The sequence below is a fragment of the Syngnathus leptorhynchus genome, chromosome 5, assembly GCF_054491065.1.
Source record: "Syngnathus leptorhynchus isolate UIUO chromosome 5, UIUO_Slep, whole genome shotgun sequence".
Classification (NCBI taxonomy): domain Eukaryota; kingdom Metazoa; phylum Chordata; class Actinopteri; order Syngnathiformes; family Syngnathidae; genus Syngnathus; species Syngnathus leptorhynchus.
Window position 1 is genome coordinate 5,010,256 of NC_141199.1, and position 13,996 is coordinate 5,024,251.

Consider the following 13,996-nt stretch of genomic DNA (forward strand, 5'->3'; position numbering starts at 1 on the left):
AGTGATGAGTTTGAAACTGAAACTCCAAGGTGTGATGCTCAATGTTGTCAGTGGTTCTGCCCCACAGGTAAGATGTGAATTAAAAGAGAAGGAGAAATTCTGGAGTGAACTGGATGAGATGATGCAGAGTACGTGTCTTCTGGAAGGAAAGTCGATAAAAAGACTTGGTGGTGGAACGAGGAATTGCAGGAGTGCATACGTGGCAAGAGGTTAGCTAAGAGGAAGTGGGCCATAAAGTATGGAAGAAATCTAAAGGGCATACAGACCGAGCGCGGTATGTAGAGGCAAAGAGGGCATCACGGACAGCAGTGTGGGAGGCCCAAGAGACCAAGAGGAAAGAATTTGCAAGTGAATTGGAGAATGAGAGAGGACAAAAGAGCTTCTTCAAGATAGCGAAGCAAATGGTTAAGGAGAGGCGTGATGTGACCGGTGCAAACTGTATGAATGATGAGGATTGCAATATCACGACAGACAACAGAGGAGTGAAGGAAGTATGGCGAAGGTACATGGAGAAGCTGCTGAATGTGGAGAATGACTGGGATGGAGAGGTGGGATGCGACAAAGTGGAGGGTGAATGTTGCCCGATCACGCGAACAGAAGTGGGGAAAGGCATGAAGGCCATGAAGGATGGAAAGGCAGCTGGACCATCTGAAGTGGTGGCAGAGATGCTAAAGGCAGCGGGAGACGTCGGTGTGCAGTGGATGACTGACCTGTGTAACAGTGTCATCGCTGAGGGGCACATTCCGGAGGACTGGACAAAAAGCGTCCTGGTGCATCTATTCAAAGGGAAGGGGGACCCACTCGCATGCAGGTCATACAGGGCAATAAAGCTGCTGGAACATGGAATGAAGCTGTTAGAGAGGGTGTTGGAAAGGAGGGTGAGGTCACAGGTAGAGGTGGACGAGATGCAGTATGGCTTCATGCCTGGTAAAGGTACAACAGACACGTTTTTTGTCACCCGACAGATGCAAGAGAAGGAGAAGAGGAAGAGGTTGTACTTTGTTTTTTTGACCTGGAAAAAGCGTTCGACAGGGTCCCGAGGGAGGTGGTGAGGTGGGCCCTAAAGAAGTCGGGCGTGGAAGAGGGACTGGTTAAGGCTGTGATGGCTCTCTACTGCAGAGCATGCACAGCTGTTAGAACAGGAGTTGGCGACAGTAATGGGTTTGAAGTAACGGTAGGGGTGCACCAGGGATCAGTGCTCAGCCCATTACTGTTTGCTATCATGATGGATGTGGTATCGAGGGAAGTGAGGGGTGGACTACCATGGGAGCTGCTCTACGCGGACGACTTGGTATTGATGGCTAGATAGGAAGCTAGTGGCCTGGAAAACATGCTTGGAAGTGAAAGGAATGAAGGTGAATGCAGCAAAATCAAAGGTCATGTTCAGTGGCCTGGGAGTGAGGCCAAGTGTACTCAGCCTGCGTCAGAAGTGGTATGACGTACGGAAGTGAGGCATAGGCCCTGAAAACAGAACATGAAGACAAACTAAACAGAGCAGAAATGAGGATGATCAGATGGATGTGTGGTGTGTCAATGAGGGAGGAAAAGACCAGTGCAGAGCTGAGAAAGAAGATGGGAGTGGAAGCCATAGTGGATGTGGCGAGGAGAGGCAGACTGCGATGGTACAGACATGTAGTGAGGAAGAACGAGAATGACTGGGTAAAGAAAGTCATGTCGTATAACGTAAAGGGAACAAGACCCAGTGGCCGGCCTAAAAAGACCTGGCAGACGACCGTGGCAGCCGACATGAAGGCACTCGGCATCAACCACGAGATGGCCATGGACCGTTCCCTGTGGAAGAAAGCCATATCGAGAATCCAGTCCAACCCAACGGCGCCTGGAAAGCGGACTTTTAACTGATGATGATGATGATGATGATGATGATGATGATGATGATGATGATGAATTGGGGCACCACGAAGACTGAAGAGAGTAAACAGGGATACAGAGTAATGCGGCATAAGGTGAAAACAGAAGTGGCAAAGGCCAAACAGAGAGCATACGACAACCTGTATGCCAGGTTGGACGGTAAGGAGGGAGATACAGGTTGGTGAGACAGAGGGACAGAGATGGGAAGGATGTGCACCAGGTTAGGGTGGTTAAAAATAGAGATAGAAATTTTTTGACAGATACTGGAAATGTGATAGGAAGATGGACAGAGTATTTTGAAGAGTTGATGAATGACGAAAACGAGAGAGAGCAAACAGTGAAAGAGGTGTGCCACTGTGGACCAGGAGTTGCTAAGATCAGTAGCGGTGAAGTAAGGAGGGCAGTGATGAGGATGAAAAGTGGAAAAAAAGCGGCCAGATGATATACCTGTGGAGGTATAGCAATGTCTTGGAGAGGTGTCTGTAGAGTTTTTGACCAGACAGTTCAATGACATCCTAGAGAATGAGAGGATGCCAGAAGAATGGAGGAGAAGTGTGTTGATACCAATCTATAAGAACAAGGGGGATGCGCAGAGTTGTGGCAACTACAGGGGAATAAAGTTAATGAGCCACACAATGAAGTTATGGGAAAGAGTGGTGGAAGCTCCACTAAGAACAGAAGTGAGTTATCTGCAAGCAGCAGTATGATTTCATGCCCAGAAAGAGTACTACAGATGCAGTATTTGCTTTGAGGATTCTGATGGAGAAGTACAGAAAGGGTGCATTGTGTCTTTGTAGATCTGGAGAAAGCATATGACAGGGTGCCCAGAGGAATTGTGGTATTGTATGAGGAAGTCAAGAGCGGCAGAGAAGTATGTGAGAGTGGTACAGGATATGTATAAAAGTTGCAGAACAGGAGGAGGAATGAAGATCAGCCGAAAGAAGACAGAATATATGTGTGTTAATGAGAGGGATCCAAGTGGAATGGTGAGGCTGCAGCGAGTATAGATCCAGAAGGTAGAGGATTTTAAGTACTTAGGATCAACAGTCGAGAGCAGCGGAGATTGTGGAAAAGAGGTGAAGAAGCGCATCCAGGCAGGGTGGAATGGGTGGAGAAAAGTGTCAGGGGTGATGTGTAGAAGAGTATCAGCAAAAATAAAGGGAAAGTTGTACAAGACAGTGGTGAGACCAGCGATGCTGTGTGGTTTAAAGCAGTGGACCCCAACCTTTTTTGCGCCACAGACCGGTTATTTTCGCGGACCGGCCTTTATATAAATAAAAAATACATTTCTAGAAATAAATATACATCCATCCATCTTCTTCCGCTTATCCGGGGTCGGGTCGCGGGGGCAGCAGCTTTAGGAGGGACTCCAAGACTCCCCTCGCCCCAGCCACTTCATCCAGCTCATCCCGGGGAATCCCAAGGCGTTCCCAGGCCAGCCGAGAGACATAGTCTCTCCAGCGCATCCTGGGTCGTCTCTGGGGTCTCCTACCGGTGGGACATGCCCGAGGGACACGGTGGAACGCCTTCTCCAAGTCCACAAAACACATGTGGACTGGTTAGGCGAACTCCCATGCACCCTCGAGGATCCTGCCGAGGGTGTAGAGCTGGTCCACTGTTCCACGGCCAGGACGAAAGCCACACTGCTCCTCCTGAATCCGAGGTCCGACCTCCCGACGGATCCTCCTCTCCAGCACCCCTGAATAGACCTTACCAGGGAGGCTGAGGAGTGTGATTCCCCTGTAATTGGAACACACCCTCCGGTCCCCATTCTTAAAGAGGGGAACCACCACCCCAGTCTGCCAATCCAGAGGCACCGTCCCCGATGTCCACGCAATGCTGTAGAGGTGTGTCAGCCATGACAGCCCCACAACATCCAGAGCCTTAAAGAACTCAGAGCAGAACTCATCCACCCCTGGGGCCCTGCCACCGAGTAGTTTTTTTTAACTGCCTCAGTGACTTCGACCACAGAGATTGGAGAGTCCGCCTCAGAGTCTCCAGGCCCTGCTTCCAGAATTGTAAGGCTTGTCGGTGGAATTGAGGAGGTCTTCGAAGTATTCTCCCCACCAACTCACGACGTCCCGAGTCGAGGTCAGCAGCACACCATCTCCACTGTAAACAGTGTTGAACGTGCACCGCTTCCCCCTCCTGAGACGCCGGAATTTCCTCGAAGCCATCCGGAAGTCATTCTCCATGGCCTCACCAAACTCCTCGCACGCTCGGGTTTTTGCCTCAGCAACCGCCGAAGTCGCGTTCCGCTTGGCCATCCGGTACCTGTCAGCTGCCTCCGGAGTCCTATCGGGACGGCATCCCTTACCGCCGGTGTCCACCAGCAGGTTTGGGGATTACCGCCACGACAGGCCCCAACAACCTTACGGCCACAGCTCCGGTCGGCTGCCTCAACAATGGAGGCGCGGAATATGGTCCACTCAGACTCAATGTCCCTCGCCTCCCCCGGAATGTGGGAAAGGCTTTGCCGGAGGTGGGAGTTGAAGCTCTTCTTGACAGGGGATTCTGCCAGATGTTTCCAGCAGACCCTCACAGAGCGTTTGGGTCTGCCAGGTCGGACCAGCATCTTCCCCCACCATCGGAGCCAACCCACCACCAGGTGGTGATCAGTTGACAGCTCCGCCCCTCTCTTCACCCGAGTGTCCAAAACATGTGGCCGCTAATCCGATGACACGACTACAAAGTCGATCATCGAACCGCGGCCTAGGGTGTCCTGGTGCCAAGTGCACACATGGACACCCTTATGCTTGAACATGGTGTTGATGATAGAAAATCAGAGTCAAGCACAGAAGTCCAACAATAGAACAATGCTCAGGTTCAGATCAGGTTCCTCCCAATCACGCCCTTCTAGGTCTCACTGTCATTGCCTACGTGAGCATTTAAGTCACCCAGTAGAACGATGGAGTCCCCAGAAGGATCGCTCTCCAGTACTTCCTCCAGGGACTCTAAGAAGGGTGGGTACTCTGAGCTGCCGTTCGGTGCATAGACACAAACAACAGTCAGGACCCATCCCCCTACCCGAAGGCGGAGGGGGGCTACCCTCTCGCTCACTGGGGTGAACCCCAATCTGAGGGCCATTCAATTGTGTCAATTCCTTCATCCTCCAGATACTGTCTGCATACTCTTGCCACATGACGGCAGGAATGTCGTGGATCAGGACCTACTGCACCAGCGTAGGGTCTGACCATGGGTGCAAGGATTTCATTTCGATACCTAATGGCAGTCAGGCTGCCGTTCTCTAGACTGTAGAGGTCTGTTCGTCCTTCCATGGAAATGCCTCCCCAGACCATCATTGACCCACCACTGAATCATGTTGCAGGCAGCATAGCGCTCTCCTTGGCTTCTCCAGACCCTTTCACGTCTATCACAGGTGCTCAGGGTAATCCTACTCTCATCTGTTAAAATCACAGGGCGCTGGTGTTCTGGTGTTCTATGGCAAATCGCCTCATGCTTCCAGTCATGGTAATGACTCTTGCTAAAGCCAACACTTGTGGAAAAACAGTTAAAAAAGATCAAAAGGGAGGAGCTTGAAATGGCCTCCACCTGCAAAACCAGTCCTGTTTTAGAGTCCATCTCGTTGTTGCCCCTCTAGTGTACCTGTTGTTAATTCCATCAACACCAAGGCAGCTAAAAGTGATTAACAACCCCCTCTGCCACATGCCTGACCAAAACCTTATCAGAAAAGTGTAATTGAATTCATGCCATACCCTGATAAAAACTGTTCCTTTAAATTTTTTGAGCAGTGTATATTTATACATATATATATATTATATTCATATGAATTTAAAATATATTTTATTTTTTTGTTACAGTCAATCAATAATGTGAACATGTAAGAGGATGCGTGTGTACTGGGATTTGTAAAACACCCGCTCACACGGCACAGATGAAGGTGGAGTACAGAGAAATGTCAATGCAAGTTGGAAGAGGTTTGGGAAATTGGTCTTCTGATTGTCCCAGTATCTAATAGGATCCTGGGACCTGGCAATATTGCCCTCTGCCAGGTATTTCTGAACCTCCAGGATGGCACTGGCTGTGGCATTGTTGCTTTGTCTGACCATTTCACTGTCCAGATGTTGCCAAAGGTTATCTAAAGAAAATGAATTGGCATTTTAGAACATGATTTCCAAACAACAAGCAAATAATGCAGAATAGCATGCCTGAAGTGGGTGCAGACCGCTTTTGTGAAGCTGCGGCTCATTTATAATAATAATAATAATAATAATAAATTATATTTATAACGCACTTTATATTCGGAGGAATCTCAAAGTGCTACATGGCAAGTAAAAACAAGAATAAAAAGCAAGGACAAGTATAAAACAACTGGACGACAACCAGGATATAAAAACAGGAATTACAGAAATGCCAAATTAAAGAAGTGAGTTTTAAGTCCGGTTTTGAAAGAGTCAGTGGATTGGGGTGCTCTTAGGTGGTCGGGGAGGGAGTTCCACAGTGTGGGGGCTGCATGGCAGAAGGCCCGGTCGCCCATGGTACGCAGCTTGGTGTTGGGGACATGGAGAAGGTGAGAATTGGATGAGCGGAGGTTTCGGGTGGCAGATTTGGGGGCAAGGAGTTCTTTGAGGTATGGGGGAGCATGTCCGAGGATGCACTGGTGAGTGAGGAGGGCGATCTTATAATTTATTCGGAATTTGATGGGGAGCCAGTGCAGAGAACGGAGGATGGATGTGATGTGGTCGCTTTTCCGCACCCTCATCAGGATCCTAGCAGCGCAGTTTTGAATGTACTGGAGCCTCTGGAGGCTCTTGCTAGGGATCCTGATGAGGAGTGCGTTACAGTAGTCTAGCCTGGACTACTGGCTATTTGCGCGTCCGATTACAGATACACAATCCGAGCGCAGTCTGTTGATGGCCTCATTGCACTTGAAGGAACTGCGGAACCCGAGTGATTTAAATCTGGGGTGTAGAAGGGTTGCTAGAGTCAACACACTTAATAACTCCAGATTGGAAGCAGTGTCTAGGACTCAACGCTTCAGATGTTCATGCTGCCTGTGTGTGCAAGGTTGAAGCATTTTGCTCTAGTGCAAGACAGCATTTTCATCATCGGGATGACCTTTGACCCTGACACTCGCCTCTCTTCAGACAACTCCACTGTCGTTTGATGGAAAGGAGCAAGCACAAGAAGCGTTTCTTCCATGATGGTGAACTCGTCAGCTGTAAGTGGAGTCAAATCCTTTTTTAAAGAGGCCAGACATACCCACACTGGTTCCCTCTTATCATGTAGCCTTTTCAGCATTTCATAGGTGCTGTTCCAGTGTGTTGGCACCTCATTGATGAGTTTCAGGGTTCGTTGTCCCATCTGTTGCTGCACTTGAGCAAGCTTCTCCTTGGCTGTACTGCTCAATCGGAAGTATGTGACAATGTCCCTAGCTTTGTGTCTGATGGATGCCAGTGTGGGGATCTGATCACATGACTTCCTAACTATCGAATTGAGACTATGTTTAATGCAAATTGAGTGATGAATGTGGAGCTGTCTAGTGGATGCAATCATGTTTGATGCTGCGTCGGTCACAAGACACTTTACTTTACTGGTTATGGCCCAGTCCTCATCATGCCCCTTTTGGCTTGGGCCAAATTGTCAGCAGTGTGAGTTTATTGAAAGTATTGCACATCCAAAACAGATGTACACAACTGCATATTATCATTAATGTAGTGACAGGTAAAAGCCAAGTAAGCCTCCATGTTAACAGATGTCCACATGTCACCTGTTAAACTTACTGCCACAGCTTGCTGTACTTCCATTTTCACTCGTTCTCGTTCCTCCTCATACGTTTTGGCCAACATTTCTTTGATGGTCTGAAAATGACACTAAGTGAAGTCAAATCAAAAGCAAATCAGTATATTTAAAGAATTAATAAATTGGATATATCAACTACTACTTTAGAAAGTACAAACCTTTCTGGTTGGCAAAATATATGAGGGCTGAAGGACCTGAACCAGTTCCCTGAACCCTTCATTTTCTACAACACTGAGGGGCTGGCAGTCCTTCAAAAGGAAATTCAGCACAGCCTCATTCATCTGCTCCCTGGAAGCTTGATGGTTAAAAATAAGGTAAATAATAAATTAATCGGAATTAATTATCAAGAAAGCAACTGTGAGTAAGTTGTAAACTGGCTGTATACCTGAGTTAATGTTGGGTGTATCTTGGACTTCAGGTTGCTCTTGTGCTCTTATTTAAATGGGAACGTTTGGTACCACAAAAGCGACATTTAATCTGTCTGTCCCTCATTGCTATCCAGTCCTGTCTACCCCAGACTGACTCACGTAGCTGACCTAGCTCTTGTTCTTTTGATTGTCTGCGCCTACCTGCCTTGTGTTTGTGTGTCATTCTCTGCCCAGGAATGACTTTCTGCCGATCCCTGACCACCAACCCACTTCGCCCTTGCCAAGGTTCGCTGATTCGCTCCCCTCCAGCACCAGAGATCCACTTCCCCTTTCCCTCCCACTCAATAAAAATGAGAGTACTGTGACGCTTTTGGTTGTCCTGTCTGTTCCTTCACAGCATAGTGGTGACTACAATTACAAGGCCTGTTCGAAAAAAAGAAGTAACATAATCTAGATACCAAATTATTAAATATAATAAAATGGCTTCGGCTTGGTGGCGCACTGGGTAGCACGTCCGCCTCACAGTTAGGAGGGTGTGGGTTTGATTCCACCTCCGGCCCTCCCCGTGTGGAGTTTGCATGTTCTCCCCGGGCTCGCGTGGGTTTTCTCCGGCCACTCCGGTTTCCTCCCACATCCCAAAAACATGCTTGGTAGGCCGATTGTCCCGAGTGTGAGTGCGAGTGTACATGGTTGTTTGTCTCTGTGTGCCCTGCGATTGGCTGGCAACCGGTTCAGGGTGTCCCCCGCCTACTGCCTGATGACGGCTGGGATAGGCTTCAGCACACGCGTGACCCCCGTGGGGACTAAGTGGTTCAGAAAATGGATGATTAATTCATAATTAATAAAAATAAATAAAATTAATAATTAATGCCGCGGCTCGGTGGTGCAGTGGGTAGCACGTCCGCCTCACAGTTAGGAGGGTGCGGGTTCGATTCCACCTCCGGCCCTCCCTGTGTGGAGTTTGCATGTTCTCCCCGAGCCCGCGTGGGTTTTCTCTGGGTGCTCCGGTTTCCTCCCACATCCCAAAAACATGCTTGGTAGGCCGATTGAAGACTCTAAATTGTCCCTAGGTATGAGTGCGAGTGCGGATGGTTGTTCGTCTCTGTGTGCCCTGCTATTGGCTGGGAACCGGTTCAGGGTTGTCCCCCGCCTACTGCCCGATGACGGCTGGGATAGGCTCCAGCACGCCCGCGACCCCCGTGGGGACAAAGCGGTTCAGAAAATGAATGAATGAATGAATGAATGAATGAATGAATAATGAATGCCTTTTAATTAATTATGAAAACACCAAAACTCTCCATCCAAATCCATCCATCCATCCATCCATCCATCCATCTTCTTCCGCTTATCCGGAGTCGGGTCGCAGGAGCAGCAGCTTTAGGAGGGAATCCCAGACCTCCCTCTCCCCAACCACTTCATCCAGCTCATCCCGGGGATCCCAAGGCGTTCCCAGGCCACCCGAGAGATAGTCTCTCCAGCGCGTCCTGGGTCGTCCCCGGGGTCTCCTACCATTGGGACATGCTCGGAACACCTCCCCAGGGAGGCGTCCAGGAGGCATCCTGATGAGATGCCCGAGCCACCTCATCTGGCTCCTCTAAACCTGGAGGAGCAGCGGCTCTACTCCGAGTCTCTCCCGGAAGACCGAGCTTCTCACCCTATCTCAAAGGGAAAGCCCGGACACCCTGCGGGGGAAACTCATTTCGGCCGCTTGTATCTTGGATCTCGTTCTTTCAGTCACGACGCATAGCTCGTGACCATAGGTGAGGGTAGGAGCGTAGATCGACCGGTAAATCGAGAGCTTTGCCATTTGGCTTAGCTCTCCCTTCACCACGACAGATCGGTACAGAGTCCGAATTACTGCCGACGCTGCACCAATCCGCCTGTCGATCTCGCGCTCCATCCTGCCCTCACTCGTGAACAAGACCCCAAAATACTTGAACTCCCCAATCCGGAGAGGGCATTCCACCCTTTTCTGACCGAGGACCATGGACTCGGATTTGGAGGTGGTGACCCTCATCTCGACCTCTTCACACTCGGCTGCGAACTGCTCCAGTGAGAGCTGGAGATCACGGACTGAAGAAGCCAACAGTACCACGTCATCTGCAAAAAGCAGTGACGCGATGCTGAGGTCCCCAAACCGGACCCCCTCAACGCCTCGGCTGCGCCTAAATATTCTGTCCATAAAAATTATGAACAGAATCGGTGACAAAGGGCAGCCTTGGCGGAGTCCAACACTCACTGGGAACGAATCCGACTTACTGACAAAAATGCGGACCAAACTCTAGCATCGGTGATACAGGGACCGAACCGCCCTTATCAGTTGGCTCGGCACCCATACTCCCGAAGCACCCTCCACAGAACCTCCCGAGGGACACGGTCGAACGCCTTCTCCAAGTCCACAAAACACGTGGACTGGTTGGGCGAACTCCCATGCACCCTTAAGGATCCTGCCGAGGGTGTAGAGCTGGTCCACTGTTCCGCGGCCAGGACAAAAGCCACACTGCTCCTCCTGAATCCAAGGCTCGACCTCCCGACGGATCCTCCTCTCCAGCACCCCTGAATAGACCTTACCAGGGAGACTGAGGAGTGTGATTCCCCTGTAATTGGAACACACCCTCCGGTCCCCCTTCTTAAAGAGGGGAACCACCACCCCAGTCTGCCAATCCAGAGGCACCGTCCCAGATGTCCACGCAATGCTGTAGAGGCGTGTCAGACATGACAGCCCCACAACATCCAGAGCCTTTAAGAACTCCGGGCGGATCTCATCCACCCCCGGGGCCCTGCCACCGAGGAGTTTTTTTAACTACCTCAGTGACTTTGACTCCAGAGATTGGAGACTCCGCCTCAGAGTCTACAGGCACTGCTTCCACAATGGAAGGCGTGCCGGTGGAATTGGGGAGGTCTTCGAAGTATTCTCCCCACCGACTCACCCACCGTCCCGAGTCGAGATCAGCAGCACACCATCTCCACTGTAAACAGTGTTGACTGTGCACTGCTTCTGCCTCCTGAGATGCTGGATGGTGGACCAGAATTTCCTCGAAGCCGTCCGGAATGGCCTCGCCAAACTCCTCCCACGCCCGGGTTTTTGCCTCAGCAACCGCCGAAGCCGCGTTCCGCTTGGCCATCCGGTACCGCAGGCCAAAACGGCCCTGTAGGACTCCTTCTTCAGCTTGACAGCATCCCTTACCGCCGGTGCCCACCAGCGGGTTCGGGGATTGCCGCCACGACAGGCACCAACAACCTTACGGCCACAGCTCCGGTCGGCATCCTCAACAATGGAGACGCGGAACATGGTCCACTCTTACTCAATGTCCCCCGCCTCCCTCGGGACGTGGGCAACTCCAGAGTGGAAGAGTCCAGCCCCTCTCGAGAGGGCTTGTACCAGAGCCCAAACTATGTGTGGAGGCAAGTCCGACTATGTCTAGTCGGAACTTTTCTGCCTCACACACCAGCTCGGGCTCCTTTCCAGCCAGAGAGGTGACATTCCATGTGCCCAGAACCAGCCTCTGCAGCCGGGGATCGGACCGCCAAGGTCTCCGCCTTTGGCCGCCACCCAGCTCACTTTGCACCCGACCCCTTTGGCCCCTCCTGCAGGTGGTAAGCCCATGGGAACGGGGAGCCACTTTTTCTTTTCGGGCTATGCCCGACCGGACCACCAGACGCTCGCCTTCGAGCCCCACCTCCAGGCCTGGCTCCAGAGAGGGGCCCCGGTGACCCGCCTCCGGGCGAGGAAAAACTAGGTCCATATATTTTACTCGTCATAAGGGGTCTTCTGAGCCGTGCTTTGTCTGGCCCCTCACCCAGGACCCTTCTGCCATGGGTGACCCTACCAGGGGCATGAAGCCCCAGACAACATGGCTCCTAGAATCATAGGGGCACGCAAACCCCTCCACCACGATAAGGTGACGACTCACGGAGGGGACCAAAACTCTAACTAAAGTAAAATAAATAAATAAATAAATAAATAAATAGGACCTTCTTTGACAGTGGTTAATTATGAGTGGTGGGTGTATGATTGGTTAATCATTCAACACAGTACACAAAAGTTTAAATATTTAAGAATAAGAAAAGAAAATCAGCATTCATATTTCAAATATGCCTTATTGTATTTTTGAAGCTGATTTTTTTCAGGAGCATCTGTGTCATAATGTGCTAAGGAGTCTGGTGGAAAAAAACAGTGTGACAAAGATTCTCAAATGCAAAATAGGACAGGTTTGTATACTACCATTGTCACGGATCGGAATGGAGCACGGCGACCAAATGCAGCTTGGATCAGGGTTTATTGAGGGAAATGGTAATTGGAAGGGAAGATGAGGGGAACAAACCAACAGGAACTGGCAAACTAACATAACTTAACGGACCGACCGACTGGCTAAACAAAACTGAATTGACAACGACAGGAACCAAGAACAAGAAACAAGACATCAAGGATCCGACAGGGAGTGACGCGCAGACAGGACTTAAATAAGAGACAGGTAACGTGAGTCAGGTGACTGTGACTAGTACATTTATTGTGAGTAGACACAGAAAGGGAGGTGATAGTACACAGACGCGGAAAGAAACCATGACAACCTACACAATACAAACGGGGACGAGTCATGACAGTACCCCTCCACAAGGGACAGCTCCCGACATCACAAAAAAACAAACCCCCACGTGGCGTGCAGTAGGCGGGGTAGAAGCGCAGCAGTCCAAATGACCCCCACTGGTCTGTGACAAAGTTCGAACCGTGCTCGCCGGCACATGGAGAGTCCAAACCGCGCTCGGCGGAAACTCTGGAAACAGAACCGCGCTCGGCGGAAACTCAGGGAACAGAACCGCAATAGGCAGAAACTCGGTGACAGAACCGCAATCAGCGGGAACTCTGGAAGCAGAGGTGCGCTCTGCGCAAACGGAGAGTCTGAACCGCAATCGGCGGCATACGGGAAGTCAGAGCCGTAATCGGTGGCATTTTGAAGTCAGTGCGCAGCATCAGGAGTCACTGTTAGGGTTTATGAACTATCTTGATCGTATGATTATGTTGGGATGTAGACTAGAATGATGAACTTTGTTTTAACCTTTTACCTTTCCTTGACTCTGAAAAGTTTAACCATTCAGTTGTTGACACTTTCCAAATGGTGTGTTGTTTAGTTAGTCAAGTGGAAGGCTCCACTAGGTTTTATTTCCACAACCTCGTAAAACAATAAACTGGGACCTCCTGAAGTGGTTAACCATTTGCTGAGGTGACCACCACACATGTAAATTGTCACCCCCACCTTGGCCACTCTCACCCCCACCCTTCTTCTCTCAATAAATACTCTCTTGCATGAATCCAACGGCAGACTTTGTTCGGACATTGCTGTATCTACAGTAACGAACAAATTCTCCACTTGCAAGTGTTCAAAGGGCATACTGTCTCTCGTGTGGTTCTTGCAAAATAAGTTAGAGTCAGAACATCCCTAACAGTCACCACGTGCTGCAGCAGTGGGAGCGGTGCCAGGGACGATCGCAGGTCCACCGCAGCTGACTTGAAGTCTGGCGACGTCCGCGGGTCCGGCGCAGCTGGCTCGACCTCCGGCGACGACCGCGGGTCCAGCGGCGCAAAGGTGGATCCCGATGGAGCACGTGTGTCCGGCGTCGATGGAGCAAAGTCCGATGGCGGCCGCGGAGCAGATATCGCCGGGAGGAACACCGATGGCAGCCGCGGGTCCGCCGTCGCTGGAGCGAAGTCCGACGTCGGCCGCGGAGCCGGTGGCGCAGGAACAAGCTCCGACGACGGACGTGGATCGGGCGTCGCGGCGGGAGCTGGTGGAGGAGATCGATCCAGGCGCTGGTCACTGAAGTGGTTGGATCGTTCTGTCAGGGATCGGAATGGAGCAGGGCGACCAAATGCAGCTTGGACCATGGTTTATTGAGAGAAAAGGTAATTGGAAGGGAGGATGAGGGGAACAAACCAACAGGAACTGGCAAACTAACATAACTTAACGGACCGACCGACAGACTGGCTGGCTAACCAA